Genomic DNA, 17872 nt, shown 5'->3' with positions numbered 1-17872 from the left:
GAGCATGGCCACCCTGCTACTGCTGGACGTGCCCTTCTGGCTAGGGAGTTTCTCTGGGCAGGTATCCTTGATCTTCTCATACCACCTACAGGGACCTGCCTCCCAAGAAAAGATCAAAAGGAACATCAAAGACGTGGCAGATGAGTAGGAGCAGGACCTGAACCACTGCAGTGGTGCCAAACCCAGATCTCACCCTGATGTTGCTGGGGAACAAGACACCAACCAAGAAGGGGCCTAAGCCCTACAACACCTACCAGCGACATATACATATAGTGGCATTTTGTTTTAATTGTGGAAAAACATGGATTTGGGGGTTTTAATCAGATAATTTTTGATTTTTTTTTAAATCAAAGAATTTTAGATTTTTAAACAGAGAAAACCAGGATTCCTGTTTATAACATAGAGACTGTAACCTAGATGGTCAAAGCTGTGTAATCTTCAGTCTCTTCTTATTTCATGTCTTGGCTCTTGCCAGTTTGAACTAAACTAGTTAAAGCACCATTTGGTTACTATCATGGAACTAGTGATATGTGCATTTCAGAAGCACTCTAAAGGGCACTACCCACCTGTGAAGAGGTTGTGATTAGCATATCTGTCACAGTTCCAGAAAAACAAAATTCCCCCCAAATTCCAGTTTAGTCACCTCAGTGGTACCCAGCAGTTGACACATTGCTGTCCAGTAAGGGCTCTGTAAGCAATCCTTGGGGTTCCACCCCCTTTGCCTGTTCACAATAGTTGTCCATGGCCTCTTGCCTTGTTTTTCTCCATTTTCATAACATGGATTTCTCAGCTGGAGGGGACCTTTCATACTTTTGTGGCTGGCAGGGTAGCACAGCCAATCATCCAGTAGAAGTGCACTGGTAACCACAAGCCTGGGTTGCCCTCCCAGCAGGTTTCTCTAAGCTGCTGGTTTCTCTAAGCTGGTTGGCTAGGGGGTAAGGTTGCAGCCTAGTCATGTCTAAACACTGTTCTCAACCCTGATTGGACAGTTCTGATAGAAGTGGGAGTTTGAGACCTGGCCTCTGTCAACTTGAATCTGGTCGCCTGTGGGCCAAGTCATGCCCTAGGCAAGACTGAATGCCTAATTAGATAGCTTCAAGGATGTGAGAAATCCATAAAAGGATTAATTAATTTAATAACACACCAAGCATATAAAAAAACCCTACAAAATTAGCATAATTGTTTCGGACATTCATAGTATCAAAATTATTCATTATTTACTAATCAATACTTTGGCCCCACCTACAGTTCATATGTAGCTTCACCTGCTTTTAATGATGACATCACATGTAAAGAGTGACATGTCTAATGAGAGATGGATGAACACTAATAGTCCTTACAGAATATGGAAATCATTGACAAACAGACATGGAATTCCAAGGAGCTGCTTTTTATTGTACAATCATGCTCCAAGGTTCTTGAATAGATCACTACATAACACTAAGTCTGTGCAAAGTACACAGGAGCATGGGACACAAGCAAATATATATATAGTGAGCTGCCAAGAAGTCTGAAACTTCCTTGGCTTTTTTTTCATTATGTGCCTGCAAAGCAATCTAGTCACCTAACAGTCTTTTATTGTTTGTGAATTTCTGTGTTTACAATTAATTCAGCCCACTGAGTAAAGCACAGTGCACGTTGTGAGACTCCCTCTGATCAGCTGTTGGCTTCAGATCATATTTTGGGAATTATCTGGGTAGAATGGAATGTCCTTCTAGGCATGTGCTGCTTGAAACTTTAGTCTGTCTGCTCAAGTCATTTGAAACCCTGCTGGCCCCTGTTGAAAAGGCACCTAAATCCACGGCTGTTATTTCAGCATTCATTTTCTCTAACCGCTTGCTACAACAAGACTGAAATAGTGTCATTTTCAGGGGTTTTCTCTCCTCCCTCCCATTCCCCCAGACATGTTTTTAGTTCTAAATGATTAATGATTGAATGACTGTCGTTTCAAGTAAGACTACAGATATAGCTGTTCAGACTATTTCAGCTTTTGGAATTTGAAGTGGAGTAATGCTTAGATAAGAAAGAAAATATCTCAGATCTCTGTCCTATTTTATTTACAATATGCACATAGTTCTTACCATAGCTTTAAGCAAAGATAGATGAAACAGCAAAAGGAGCAGCAAACTTAATTCACATGTAGTTTGAGTTCAGTGTTTTGGCAAAATGCAGCCTTATCTACTACATCTCTAATTGAATCGACCTTGTCATAATGCCATCATTGTGGAAGTACTGCTGTAAGAATATGCTTTGCCCGTCATTCAGAAACTAATACCAAACACACAGCAAACACTTTACTCTGTGTGTGAGTTTATCTACAACAGGAAGCTAGTAGAATATCTGTTGCTAAATGAACTATTTTGCAATAACCTATTCCAGAGTAGGTTCCCATATAGACACTCTGTTCCAGAACAGATAATTTCAACAGTTTACGTGCTTATCTTGTAACTGCCAGCTCTTCAAGCAACTCCACCTGAGAACTATAACCATTTATCTTTATAGCCTTCTAAAGTTGCCCATGTTCAAACTCTACTATGTTCAGAAAGATACAGCAGAATGCCACAGAAACACAATTATAGAGAGTATTGCATCCTATCAACTAGAGCTTATCTTCAGCCCCTCTTTAAGCTGGGTCACCCTTACCTGTATCTCTTCTCTCCCTCTAGAGCCACTAACTTCCTATGCTTGGTTTATTTTAGCTTCTTTATGGACTCTGGACACACAAAAATATATAAAATAGTGACAGTATAGAAAGTATACTGCGAACTTCTGTTCTCCCTTTGTCATAACACAAGAACAAAGGCACTTGCAATGAAATTAAAAGATGGCAATTTCATAATAGACAAAGACAAGTTTTCTTATGCTGTGCATAATTCTGCTATGGAACTCACTGCTACAGGATATACTTAGATCAAAAACTGAATGATTCAAAAAGGGACAGAGTATTTAATTAGGGTATCTAGAGCTGTCTTGGTCAATGCAATAAAACAATATTGAAAGAGAATTTAAAACTTACACTTTAGAATTTAAGACAATTTCTAAGTAACAGGGATTAGGATGTTTCTTTGCCCCTCTTCTGAAACACATAATGTTGGCCAGTCAGAGGAAAAAAGGACAGATAATAGGTCTAATCCAGCATGGCAATTTCTCATATAGGCATGTACAACACACAGTAAAGTTAAACTGTCTTTGTAATGTTTATTAGTTTAGCAATAGTGTTATCCTTTTAATACCAGGATGAAACTCACATATGTATTTTCCTTCTTGTAGAAGTACGTGAGATTCTAACATATGATTGCTGCCACATAGTAAATTCTTAATGTAGACAGGGTAAGTGGGTATTTTGTCTTAGCATAGAATGATGATTGGAGTGAATGCAAGGTGAATCTGTAACTTGCCATGTCCACTACCAGAATATCGTCTCACAGTGTGTTAGCTATTACATCATAAAAACAGACTTTTCCTCCTAATGTAAGCATTATATATTACAGAACACTTTACTAGTTGATCTCACTTCTTTAAGTATAGCCCTAATGACTTGACCCCACTGCCACTGAAATCAACTGGAGTCTTTCCAATGACCTGAATAAAAATGTGTTTAATATAAGCCTTTTAAAAAGTTTCCAATCTATCAGAGAATCTTTAAAATCAAATGCCACTAAGAAAAATCAATTTACATATATATATTGCTATTTAAAAGATATTTCAATAGTGTTAGGTATACAAATACCTTCCTATCTGTGTACATAGTAGGCCAGTTGCAATGCTACCATCTCTTGCAAATTTATTTTTGGTCCTGCAATATCTGATGTTTTTCTTAAAGCCCTAGCTCATGTTGTGAAGAGATGGTTTTAAAATACCCACTGTCATTCAAAGTCTCTAGTTTTCATGTTTGTGGGGGAAAATGTTGCAACTATAAACCCTAACGGCTAAATGAAAGAAAATAAGCAAATAAAAAGAACGCTTATGTTTTTTAAAAATGCCTCAACATTTTAATGTTGAATATCAAGATTTGGGGGAGCCAAGTCATTATTATTTAATGCTTAGGAGTGGACAATACCGCAGGTGAAACTCCATATGAAAAGTGAATATTAGAGTTTAAAAAATGAAATGGCAGAGGCACCTCTTTCCCTTAGGCCTACTCAGTTATCCCTCACCATCAAAGAGGGAACTTTCTTGTGTACATAGTTTACATCCTCTTCTGATTTACTTGAGCACAATAAAAGAAAATACTTTAATGATTTAAAAAAAAAAAAGAAGTAAGCAAACCCCACGTTACACCTACGAGACTATTCATGGTTTTCCAGATGCTATGATAATTATGCACAGCTCTGAGTTGGGACAGTACAAAACTGGATCTAGAAGGTCCAGGAGATTCTGTGCTTCAAGCTGTGTTCCAGAAATTTTCCAATGTTCATGATATCATCTCTTAGGATGATGCATTGGGCTTTCTTCTTTGAAGAGAACCAGTTCATCAGAGGTGATGTCAGTCCCTTGATATGAGGATGGCAGTCTTCCAGTAAATAGGAAAGTCATCAGTGAGTCTGTAGATGGCTGAGGAGGCCAGTCCAAGATCCACGTGTTCAATTAGAGATGTGGCAAATAGTTCTGGGAGAGAGGAGTAGACCTCGGTGACGTTAGGTCATAATGTTGGGTTTTATTGGTCAATGTAAGATAGCCATTGGACCAGAGCCTGCAATTTTTCATTCAGATAACAGGAAAAAGTTCCTTTGCTTAGGAAATCATTGGGACAGCAATTGATTCATCAAGAGAATAGCTCATCCTCTTCCTCCTATCATCCTTACAGTGTGCACTGACTGGCTCTGCATTAAATGTTATTGTCAGACTCAGACCAGCTATTGTGATGTCACCAGAAATCCTAAGAGCGTATCACGTAGTTGTGATGTTCTAGACATAGGAACTGATCACAGTATCCTAAAACACAGCAGCAAAAGATATGAAAGTATACAAAGAAGTAAACACAATTTTAAAGTATCTAGTATATGACAACACTTGTACGCACTGCCATACTTATACGTTAACCCTAATACCATAATGGAGCCAGCCATAGTCATTTAAAAGTATGTAGAATAATTAGCATTCAGAAAAGGAAATGTTAACTATTATATTATTAACTATCATATTATGGCAAAAGGTTAAACAATTATATGCTGTTGTTATCTGGAATTTAGTTCCTGACTGATAGCCTGATAGGTAGGGTAGGTATAACTAGTGGGTGGATATAGTAGCATACTGGTAGCCAGGCCTCCTGGGTTCTGGTCTCACCTTTGTCACTAGTTCACTGTACAGTTATACTCTTAGGCAAGGCAAGTACTTACAGCCAGATTTTCAGAAGTGAGAAGAATGAATAATCCTAACTGGAGAGCTCCACAGCTTTAAAATTAGGCCTTTAGGGCGGAATAAGAATGTACTTTATGTGCCTAAATAGCTGTTACTCTGCCTCATAAATACCACTTTTGGCACTTGCAGACAAGTTTGCAATTGACCTCTGGGCACCCAAAAAAACACATACTCAGCAGGGCTGTGCAGGTACATGGACCACGTGCATATGCTCACTCAGGTATGCGCCAGGTAATTTGTGAAATTGTAGTCTGACAAAAACCCATGACTAGCAGGCTTTAAATGGGGGGGGGAGGGGAGCGCTCATCCAGGAAGCAAGAGATCCAGGCACTGGCCCAGGGATGGGCAATTATTTGGGCTTGATCTCCATTTAGAGAGATTCGGTAAGATGTTGTGGGCTGGGGAAGGGGGAGAAGGGCAGTGGTGACCAAACATGGCATGGCAGGAGGGTGGTGCTGACCTGGCATGGCGGGTGAGTGCAGGGGGCGGGGGAGGGCAATTGATCCTATCCGGCCTGGACCCATCCACCCTGCACCTACTGCCAGAGGCCCCAGACAGAGCAGGAGGGCAGGGTCTCCAGGAATCCCACAGGCAGGAAATGCTTTGCTGGGCAGATGGGATGGGGCTGCAGATCCAGGAGCAGGACAGGCAGGCAGGGCCAGGGCTAGGATCTTGGAGCAGTGACAGCACAAGCCAGGGCTGGGGCCCAGGGCAGGGCTGAGATCTGCTCCCTGCATGTCCCTGCCTGTGGAACACTGCTTGTTCCAGGTACACGGTGGGAGCAGATTGTAGCTCTGCCCCGGGTCCCGGCCCCATGTTGTCACTGTCCTGTGATCCTGACCCTGCCTGCTTGTCCCACTCCCAGACACCACTCCTTGCCCACCCACAGCACCATCTCATCTGCATGGCCAGGCGTGTCCTGTCCATGGGCGTCCTGGGCTGGTCACCATGCAGACCCCACCTGCACACTCCATTCGGCATCCCCTGCAGTGGGGGTGGGACAGATGGGTCAGGGTGCCCAAGCAGAGGGGCTGGGTCTGGTGCTGGCAGCAACACTGGCAACAGCAGCTGAAATGAGCCACCACCACCAGGGCTGCCAGGAAGCTGAGTCCAGCAGCCACACTGCCCCAGCCCCACAACACACGCAGGGGCAGTGGGACTGGTTGCATACACCATGGCTTGGGGTGGCCCACATACCTGGGCCAGGTGGGGCCCAGGGACCCACTGCAAGCCAAATACAATCCCTTGGTAGTCCAGATCTGGCCACAGTTTGCCCACTGCTGCTCTAGCCCCCTTACTCAGAAGGTACCTGGAACAACATCTCGTACTCTCCAACACAGCACTCAAACTGGCAGAAAGCAGTTAAATATAATTATAATGTTTTTCTCATTAGATTCTAAAAATAACAAACGCAATAGATAGGGACCTACCAAATTCACTGCAGAAATAGTGTGTGCAGAGGATCCTTTAATTTTGCATATTCCCCCATGTGCACCTTGACCCTGTCTGTGGTGCTGATTAGCAGAGGACTCTTCTGCTCCCTCCTGATCAGCAAGGAAGCTAAAACCACACAATTTTAAACATGGCTTAATTTTTTCCTCCCTGCCAGTCAGCAGCAAACAGGCGGGCCATCCAGGGCCACTCAGCCAATCAGCGACAGGAGGCAAAAATGGGGCCATATTTAAAACCACAGTTTTTGCCTTCCTGCTGATCAGGAGCGAGCTGCAAGTGGGGCCCCTCCACCAATCAGCAGAGGTGGGGGTACAGGGTGTCACAACCCAAGGGTGTGATTTTGTTTGTGTGTGCTTCGGCACTGCTAAATTATTTCCTGCCACTCGGAGCTTTCTTTGCAGGGTGCATTTCTCAGTTGCAAAGAGAAAACCCTGGTGCAAAGAAATTCCTGCCACCCGCATGCAAATTTGTGTCCCACTATTGGCCAGTTCTAAATTATTCCCACGTGGCAGCTAGCGATTGGCTTGCTAGCCGTATAAGAGGCTTGAGCGGTTTCCGCCCAAGTTGGAGGACTCCACAACCATCAGGAGGAGGAGAACTTCACGTCTTGTGAAGATCTCCAAGCGCTGCGGAGCCTAATGGACCCAGAGTGTACCTTGAGAAGGCTATAGGTGTCTGATCAACCTCTGACCTCTTCCCATCGCCGAACGATCCCTTGACGAACCCCTTCCCTGCGCGCAAGTTCCACAGAGCCTAGCAAACTTCGTGTGAGTGTATCCAGAGCTCTTTCTCTGAGTTGTTTTCTTCGGTTGACATGACGGGCTCGCGTGTTTAGAGCCTTCAACCGGATTGGGCTAGAGGTTCGCGTGGAAGGAACTCTTGTCCGCTTCTCTTCTTTTCTGTCTGTAACTGCAACTCAAGCAAGTTTTCCTGCCTGCACCGCGACCATCTTCGGTGTAAGTAAAATAATCTTTAATCAACCACTAAGCGTCCGTGCCTAATTCTAGTCCACCGGCCTGCATTCCCTGACCCGTGTGCCAGGGCTGCTGGCCACAGCCCGCGGCGTGCGCCCCCGAGGGCCTCGGACCGCTCCTGGCCCGCACACAAGGAAACCTGCAAGATTAAAGGAGCCACAGACTAGTGCACCCCACTGCCATCATGAATTTGGTAGGTCCCTACCAATAGACTGTGGATGAAATTCTGATCTTATTGAAGTCAATGGGCATTCTTCCCTTGACCTCAGTGGGGCTAGTGTTTCACCCGTATCTGGGGAGGGAGTGTGAAGTACAACCTTAGAGCGAGGACTCTCTCCCATCTCTTTTAACTTAGGTTTCATAAATTATTCTTGCAGCATCTGGAGCTTTGACTTCTTGTGTAATTTATACTTCCCTGGTGCCATAAAATGAAAGAAGAAAAATTATCTTCAAAGAAACTGTAACAAAATAAAGCAGTAACCAAAACAAATATGCTGATGAAAATGATGGAATAATCACAAATCAAGCTAGATCTCCCTAAGAAATGTTGAGGAGAATCAAAAATTATTACACTAAGACAGAAAACTAAAATAATTACTAGCACCATTCACTGAGGGGAAACAAAATAGAAACCTCAAATAATTAAACAAGTAGAAGATGGAGTCATCTAACTTGTGGCATCAGTTCGGACTGGAATTTCCATACAAAGATGAGGGACATCCATTGCTACCACTGGGCACCTTCTCAAGGAGCTTTAATCCTGCCATTACTTCTGTGTACTTATCTTTAATATCTAAATCAATACGACTATTCATTGACTCCACTGGGGAGGGATCAGGATTCAGAGCCTAGTTCTGTGATTCTTATTTTGAATAACTTTCTTTAGAGTAGTTCTTTTGATTCTGATGTGACTATTTACAGAGTAAAATACTAGGCCCTGATTCAGCAAAGTACTTAAGCACATAGGCATCTGTACTCAGCTCAGGCTTAAGTTGTTTGGTGAACAGAAACTTGCACATGCTTAAAAAAGTATAGGTTTAAGTCCTGAGCTATTCTACTTGTTAGAGGGGCGAGAGCAATAGAATGAGTCTTCTGTTAGTCATTTAACCAATGACAATAACGTTAAACCCCCACTCATAAACCTTCAAACAGTAGTGTACATTTCTCAAACAGTAAAACAGTTCCTAGTATTGCTTTCAGGCTGTTCAATCTTCATAAAGACCTTTCAGGAATGCCAGCTGGGGTTACTGCTCATGCTAGGCTGTGTCAGTATTTTTTATAAATAAATGGAAATATGTAATCTCGTGGTCATGGATGATTACATTCCATGATTGTCTTATCTGTGTGTCCGAAGGTGGCTAATGTGAGGTCTATCCAGGATCGACAGATGCTACTGCAGCTCAGACATGTGTTTCCATATGGGGTGGGTGGAGCTGGATTCCTTATTTGGTACACAACACATTTCTGCCACTCCCACTCTTCCATTACCTGTTGTTATGATGAGGTTTCAAAGTACTGAAATCTCTGTAGCAGGCTCTTCCTCTATTTGGGATAATCCTGAGCGATAGTCTCCCACGAGCTGACATTGATGTTGCATTTTTTTAAGTAGAACTTGAGGACATCCCTGAAGCATTTTCTCTGCTCTCCTCCTGAGCATACACCTTGGCTGAGCTGGGAGAATAAAACTTTCTTTGGAAGTCTGGAGTCAGACATCCTGATGACATGGCCGGTCCAATGAAGTTGATGCTGGATGATCATCGCCTCAGTACTTGTGGTGTTTGCTTGCAGGAGGATGCTAATGTTGGTGTTTCTGTCTTCCCGCTGGATTCAGAGGATCTTCCACAGGTAGCATTGATGGTACCTCTCCAACAACCTTAGATGTCTCCTGTATGTTGTCCATGTCTCAGCTACATACAGCAAGGTGGGGATCACAACTGCTTGATAAACCATTAACTTAGTTCAGATTTGATATCACAATCTTTGAACACTCATTTCTTCAGGCATTCAAAGGCCGTACTTGTACATTTGAGCAGCGTTCCCTCTAAGCTGTGTGGCGTGCACGGCTGCACACGCAGGCCTGGCAGCGTGGCATGAGCATGCCTGCGCGGCCACGCACACCACGCAGCTTAGAGGGAACATTGCATTTGAGGCTATGTTGGATTTCTTCATTGATGGTAGCCTTTTGTGAGAGATAGCTTCTGAAGTATGAGAAATTCTCAGTGTTCTCCAGAGTCTCACCATGATTCTGGATTACCAGAGCTGGAGACTGTTCATTAGGAGCTTGTTGGTGGAGGACCTTAATCTTCTGAATGTTAAGTGTCCATCCCATTTTCTTGTATGCCTCAGTGAAGAATGATTGCCTGAAGTTCTGCTTCCAAGTGAGCACAGACTACAGCATCATCAGCATCCTGGTGCTCAGTGATTGAGGTCAGGGTGGTGTTGGTTTTGGTTTGGAGTCAGCTGAAGTTAAACAGGTTATCATCCATTCAGTAGTTTAGTGCCCCTCTGGCTAGAAACTTGTTGGTGGTCAAATGTAGCATTGTGGCAAGGAACATTGAGAAAAGTGTTGGAGCATTGATACAATCTTGCTTAACTCCCAGTTTAACCTCAAAGGGATCTGTGGCTGATCCATTACTGAGAACCACCATTCGCATACCATCATGGAGCAGGCAGATAATGTGACACTTTTGGGTGGCCATCCATCCTTCAGAAGGATCCTCCACAACACTTCTCAGCTGACAGAGTCAAAAGCTTTCATGAGGTCAAAGAAGGCCATGTAGAGAGATTTATATTGTTCCTAGCATTTCTCCTGAAGCTGGCAAGCTGTGAAGATCATGTCAGTTGTGCCTCTTGATGCCCTAAACTCACATTGAGATTCCAGCAGGAGCTTTTCAGCAAGTGGAAGGAGATGGTTCAGGAGGGTTCTTACAATGATTTTTCCTGTGGTTGACAGCAAAGTGATCCTTTTGTAGTTTCCAGTCAGACTTGTCTGCTTTCTTGAAGACTGACATCTTTGGCTGCATATTTTTAATAGGCTGGTGAGTGTGCCCCTGATTTAAAGAGGCCACCCTGCCTCCTGTTAACAGGGCTAGGGTTCCCTGTTACAGTCCTCCTTTGGACCTCTGCCTTGGGTTGCTGGAGATTCAGTTTCTTTTGCTTAGTGTTGGTGTTGTTTTGCCAAGCACAAAAGGCCTTGTCCTTGTGATTAATCAACTCTTGGATCTCCTGGTAGTTCTCATCAAATCAGTGTTGGTGTTTCCTGGAAGAGAATCCAAGTACATCTTCACAGCCACTAATGGTGGTGGCATTGAGGGCACCCCACATGCTGCTGACATTCTCCCATTGATGTTGATTGGAATTCACTAGTTTTTCGCTGAGGCACTGGTGGAAGAGGTCTTGTTTGCTTGGGTCCTTGAGTCCTTTAACATTGAGCTTCTGTTAGTATTGCTTCTGCTGCAGCCGTCGTTTGGGAGCCAGTTTGAGTGACATAACTGACAGCATGAGTTGGTGATCAGTCCAGCAATCATCAGCTCCTAGCATAGCTTGGGGGATGCGGACATTTTTGCGATCCCAGGCATAGATGATGACATAGTCAATCAGGTGCCAATGCTTAGATCATGGGTGTTGCCATGATATCTTGTGCCTGTTTTTCTTTTAGAGCAGCGTGTTGGTGATGGTGAGTCCATGTTCCATACATTTGGTCAAGAGGAGAATGCCATTGAAGTTGATCTTTCCTGCTCCTTCTTTGCCGAAGGTTCCATTCCAGAATATAGAGTCCCTTCCAAATCTGGCATTGAAATCACCAAGAAAAATAAGCCTGTCTTCCTCCAGAATATCAGAAATGACTTGGTCAAGGCTGATGTAGAATTCCTCCTTGGTTTCATGGGCAGTGTCAAGAGATGGGGCATATGCACTGATGACAGTGGCATACTGGCTCCCCACCAGTTTAAGATGGAAAGTCATGAGGTGCTTAACGCTTATTAATTCCTATAGGGAACTCATTAAGTTGGTTTATGAGTTCATTCTTAACAGCAAAACCAATTCCGTAAAGTCAATGTTCTCCTTCCTGTTTACCCTTCCAGAAGAATGTGTAGCTGCCTCCATGTTCTTTGAGATGTGGGGTCTTGTTCAGTGCAGCTACATCAATGTTGTGTTGCCTGAATTCTTGGGCTATGATTGCAGCCGGGTGCTCAGGGTGTTCACTCTTAGGGTTGTCCTTGAGGATCCTGATGTTCCAGGTCCTGAAAATTATGGTGTGTTTTGCTGGTATTTTTGACCAGAGTAAAGGTAATTCCACTGGATGCTGTTATCTAGTCAGGAAGAAATAAAGAATATCGTATTAGACAGGGCATATTTAGGGCACCTTTCCTAGCCTTCTCCCCATGTGGAGTGAGCAAAGCAGATCCTCAAGAGGGCTGCTCAGTCACGATTACAGCTGCCAGATTGCACTCCTGGCTCATCCAAGTGCTAGACAACTTTCTTGTAACTGCCATCTTCATGCTAGATGACCTTCTTATAACTGCTAGATGACCTTCATATATTTACTGATAATATAAATTTACTGAATCATTTTATTGCTCTCATAAAGCATTGCTATTTTTGTTGTGATACTATTTTTTCTTTCTGTTATTTCTTTTTCACAGACAATGACTTGTAATTGATGGTAGCCTGCCTAGGGTTTCTTTATCAATGGGATAGGAGTATCAGTACTACTCCAGTTTGCCTTGGGACACTGTGCCCATTGAATATTACCAATCTGGAGATACTTTGAAGTTGTTGGGATCAAGATAATTTGCTCTGCTGCTGCTTCTGTACTTTTAGTTTTCTATTTTAATCTTTGTTTTCATCATTATCACAGTATTTGGTTAATTATGTTAATAAAAACAGACTTTAATTGGCAGGTCATTTTCTATATGTGCCCCCACAGTCCTATACTTATATTTCACAAGTGCATGGTTCTCATACAGATTAAACATGCCTGTTATTCCTCTGTAAGCACTGTTCCCATAGTACTGTTTGCCACTGCTGGGTTTATTTAAAGATATGGATACTGGACTTCTCTCTGATAGCTGGGAAGTAGGGATCACATCAAAGTATCTTATTGTGTATCATAACCAACATAATACACTTGTAATGACACCCATCTGATAATGCATTGATACTTGCTGTATAGTGCTATGTTTTCAAGGAATTGTTTATAGCAACATCTCAAAAATGTTTCTGTTATTACAGAGCTTTCACTGACCCCACTAATCAAGGGTTAATAATTAAACCATAACAATGTGATTCACAGGGGAACATAACAACTACGTATATAAAAAGTGATTTTGTCCAATTTTATTTTAGACCAATTTAAAAAAATAAATAAAGTGTATGTATATGTTTCTGTGCTTGCTATGGTTCAAGACTGGACTGTATGTAATAAAAATATAAAATGGATATACTAAATAAAAACTTGTCTATGGAAGATATCACCACACAGTTAAACCAGTGAGATAATTTTTACAGTGTTACAAACATGTCTGGCCATCCCAGTACCAGAAAAATCTTAAATCAGAGACAATTCAGAAAACAAAAATGATTAAGGTGTGGTTTACTGGGATTAAAATTTTTTTTAACATAACTACAGGAAAATTTGGGAAGAGGGATCTGCAAGCGTTTAAGGTTTGTAAATGCTATAGACTGGACATGCACCCACCAACGAATTGTACTTGCCCAGCCTTCTGCCCACCAGGGTGGGAGCGAGGTGCCCACATACACACTCCCCCCCGCCACTCCACCAACAATTTAGTTACCGTATTTCCAGTATCAAAAAAGAGGACACCTGTGAGGGGATGGGGGAGCAAGGGAGGAGAGGGGGAGGGGGCATATGTTTGTGGGGGGGTAGTGATATGCCCATGCCCTGCCTCTGCCCCTCACTCCTAAGCCCCTGCCCCCCCAGCCCTACCAGCCCTGCCTCACTTCCAACCTACAGCCCCCTGCCACCCAGCCCTGCTAGTGCCCCTCACTCCCAACCCGCATCCCCCTGCCCCTAACCCTGCTAGTACCCCACACTTTGGACCCGTAGTACCCTGCCCCCTCAGCCCTGCTGCCCAAGCAACTCCCACATTGTGTGCATGCATGTGCGCGCATGCACACCCGCCCCCCCCCCCCCCCAGGAGTTGCCTCTGCCCCTGTACGCAACTCCAGAGGATGGGACCAAAGATGCTGTCTCCGCATTTGGGAAAATGGGTTGCGTTCCAAAAGGGTTATGTGCCGCTTTGTTGTCAGTGTGGAGAGCCATCCATGTACTGCTTGGCGCTGTGGTTACCATCACCTAATACTTTTTAAACACCATGTGTCTGCCCAGAGGAAAGACTAAACCAGGGACAGGCAATTATTTTGGCTGGAGAGCTGCTTAATGAGGTTTGATGAGCTTTCGTGTGGACCTGCCCCTTGACAGTTACCCCACCCCCTGGTCACCATCTTGGGACCTGAAGTCCAGCCTCTAACCCAGGGGTGGGCAAAATGTGGCCTGCGGTCCAGATGCAGCCCACCAGGCCATTCTACCCAGCCCGTGGGGCCCCCCAAAAATTTGAAAATTAATAGTTATCTGCCCCTGTCTGCCTGTCATGTGGACCTCGATGGCTTGCCAAAACTCAGTAAGCGGCCCTCTGCCTGAAATAATTATCTCCAGAGATAACATCCTTGTTAACAGAAGTATATGGACATGAAAAATAACAGACCTGATTACCTACCCATCAGCCCTCTTGTCTCTGCAAATGTGCATACAAGAGTCAAGCCCTTATCTCTCTCTAAAAGTGGAAAATGTCAAGAAGTTGAATGAATAGAGGCTTGTTGCGGTGGAGTAGATCTGGGCAAAGAGGAGGAGTCTGGAGATAAATGCAAGGAGGGAGGGGCCATAGAAACAAAAGAGAAAAATTTTGAGCAGAATATTGCTGAAATTGCAAAATACTTCCGTAACAACCACTTTGCAGCAGCTGCTCGGAACAGCAGGTACGGAAGCAGCAGAGGGGGTGGTGGGGGCAGGAGCTGCAGCTGCAGCTGGCAGCAGCACAGAGCCCACGCTCAGGGGGGTGGTGGCAGTGCAGAGCTCGGGTGCACAAGGTGTTGGTGTGAAGGAGGGTGGGGGAATGTGGGGACCCTCCCCCCACATTCTCCCCATGGCGAGCAGCCCTGCAGGTGGTGGCAGCAGCAGCAGCATCAGGCAGGGATGCTTGTGTCCGGTGTAAGTGCTGGTGGCCAGTGGTGTGCAACTCTGGCCAGAGCTGCATATTGCGACGAGGAGCATAGCCCCCGTCAGATGCCTTTATCACACGGGTTCCCCGCCACACACAAGCAGCCTCTGCACTCACGTGCCACTGGAGGGAAGCTCCACACATTGGAGCCGGCTGCCTACCCCACTCCTTGTCACGCAGCTCCCGGGACTCCACAGGGAAGTCACAGGCCAGATGAAAGTGCTTGGGGGACAGAATCGGCCCACAGGTCTCAGGAATTCGGGGGGGGGCTCCTTCCAGCTGAGTCCTGGGACATTCGCGGAAGGGGTGGAGAAGGCTTCCAGGTCCAGTACACGGAGCTTCCCTCCACTGGCAGGGTGTGGGGGCTGCCCATGCGCAGCAGGGAACCCCCACAGCAGCCCGGCAGGGGCTGCGCTCCTCACCACGATATGCAGCATTGGGCATAGCTGTGTGCTGCCAGGCACCAGCACCAGGCACAGCCACCCTGAGTGCCCCTGCCTGCTGCTGCCACCTGCAGGACTGCACACCGTGAGGGAAGTGTGGGGGAGTCCCCCCTATCCTCCCTCACACCCCACAAATGCCACACACCCACACCCTACCCTCACAGCCCCCTTACATATGCACCCCCCCAACATACCCTATCAGGTCCAGACTGAACACCGAGTCCCATTGGCTGGAGCAGTCTTCTTTAATCTTTACTAATCTATAGAGAAGCCTCTGGGATCCCCATAAGATTGGGCTCCTAATACTGTCCACAACCTCTTGTGACCTATTCATAAAACTTTTCTAAAAAGATTACATGAATATACAGTCTCAAGTAGTATATCACTAGAAGTTATAATCCCTATTCCATGATTCATAGATTCATAGATGTTAGGGTCGGAAGGGACCTCAATAGATCATCGAGTCCGACCCCCTGGATAGGCAGGAAAGAGTGCTGGGTCTAGATGACCCCAGCTAGATGCATATCTAACCTCCTCTTGAAGACCCCCAGGGTAGGGGAGAGCACCACCTCCCTTGGGAGCCCATTCCAGACCTTGGCCACTCGAACTGTGAAGAAGTTCTTCCTAATGTCCAGTCTAAATCTGCTGTCTGCTAGCTTGTGGCCATTATTTCTTGTAACCCCCAGGGGCGCCTTGGTGAGTAAAGCCTCACCAATTCCCTTCTGTGCCCCCATGATGAACTTATAGGAAGCCACAAGGTCGCCTCTCAGCCTTCTCTTGCGGAGGCTGAAGAGGTCCAGGTGCCGCAGTCTCTCCTCATAGGGCTTGGTCTGCAGGCCCCTAACCATATGAGTGGCCCCTCTCTGGACCCTCTCCAGGTTATCCACATCTCTCTTGAAGTGCGGCGCCCAAAATTGCACGCAGTACTCCAACTGCGGTCTGACCAGCGCCCGATAGAGGGGAAGTATCACCTTCTTGGATCTGTTCGTCATGTATCTGCTGATGCACGATAAAGTGCCATTGGCTTTTCTGATGGCTTCGTCACACTGCCGACTCATGTTCATCTTGGAGTGCACTAGGACTCCAAGATCCCTTTCCACTTCCGTTCCACCAAGCAGGTCATTCCCTAGGCAGTAGGTATGCTGGACATTTTTCCTCCCTAATGTGCGGGCCGGGTCTGACCCCGGGCCCTTTTCGTCGCTCTGCACGCGGGCTGTGGCCAGCAGCCCAGGCAGGCCGGATCGGAGAGGGAGGTCACCGAGCTAGAATTAGGCACAGACACGTAACAGTTGATTTTAAGATTGTTTTACTTACACCGAGACGGTCGTGGTGTAGGCTGAGAACTTGCTTGAGTTGCGGTTACAACAGAAAACACGAACACACATGGAGGTTGCAAGGCTCCACGCAGACAGAACACGAACAATCACGTGGAGCTTGCTAGGCTCCACGCAGACAAACTCCGGATGTCCAGGGCAAGCGCACATTAAACTCGTCGTTACGTCTTATAGTAGGCTCCGTTCAAAGACGGGAAGAGGTGGGCGGTGGATCAAGCCGCCAAACTCCTCTAAGCAATACACAGGGTTTCTATTACCCTGCTGTGCACACCCAGAGTCCCCACAAGATGGATGCGGAGTCCTCTTCAGCTTGGGCAGAAACTGCTCAAGCCTCTTATACGGCTAGCAGGCCAATCGCTAGCCACCACGTGTGAATAATTTAGCACTAGCCAATTGCAGGGCACAAATTTGCATATGACGAGTGGGAAATCTTTGCACTGTGCATTTCTGTGTTGCAAAGGGAAATGCACCCTGCAAAGATCGCTGCTAAGTGGCAGGAACACTCCCTTGCACGCGGGTTCTCTGCGCAGCAGAACTCCTCCGTGCAATGAAGTTGCAAACCCACGGGGATAATTCTTAGTGCCGAAGCACACACAAAAAATCAGACCTTTGGGTCATGACACCTAGGTGCAGCACTTTGCATTTCTCCTTGTTGAACTGCATTCTGTTGTTTTCCGCCCATATGTCCAACCTGTCCAGGTCTGCTTGTAGTATGATGGTATCTTTGAGTTCCAACTTATCTTAAATTAAAACTACATATAGGTTGGGTTTATTTTTTTTTTAAAAAAACATTTACCAAACCCCCCCCCCAAAAAAAAATTAAATAAAAAAGCTGATTGAAATAAATTAAAAAATCCTTATTTGTTTGTTTGTTTATTTAAATGGTTGATTTTTATTCCCCCTGCCTTGATCTCCCTTCCCGTGCTCAGGAGGGACCCAAGGGGCGGGGCGGGGCGGGGCGGGGCGCTGCGCCGGGAGCCGGCTCTGAGGCGGGGCCAAGACGCGCGCGGGCCCGGCGCTCTTGTGCCTCTGGCGGCCGCCGGGGAACTACACGCGCTACCCCCGCCACT

The 17872-nt window shown here is 45.4% G+C and overlaps 1 long non-coding RNA gene across 1 annotated transcript; it reads right to left on the bottom strand.

Annotated features, from left to right (window-relative positions):
- Positions 1-4215: 4215 nt before the first annotated feature.
- Positions 4216-17849, bottom strand: LOC132249250 (uncharacterized). The gene is made up of 2 exons (XR_009460648.1): positions 16783-17849; positions 4216-12097 (listed from the first exon to the last, which is right to left on the bottom strand). It is a non-coding gene; the product is annotated as an uncharacterized LOC132249250 (long non-coding RNA).
- Positions 17850-17872: the final 23 nt, after the last annotated feature.

This window comes from Alligator mississippiensis, chromosome 3 (assembly GCF_030867095.1).
Source record: "Alligator mississippiensis isolate rAllMis1 chromosome 3, rAllMis1, whole genome shotgun sequence".
NCBI lineage: Eukaryota > Metazoa > Chordata > Crocodylia > Alligatoridae > Alligator > Alligator mississippiensis.
This window is presented reverse-complemented; position numbering and strand designations above follow the sequence as displayed.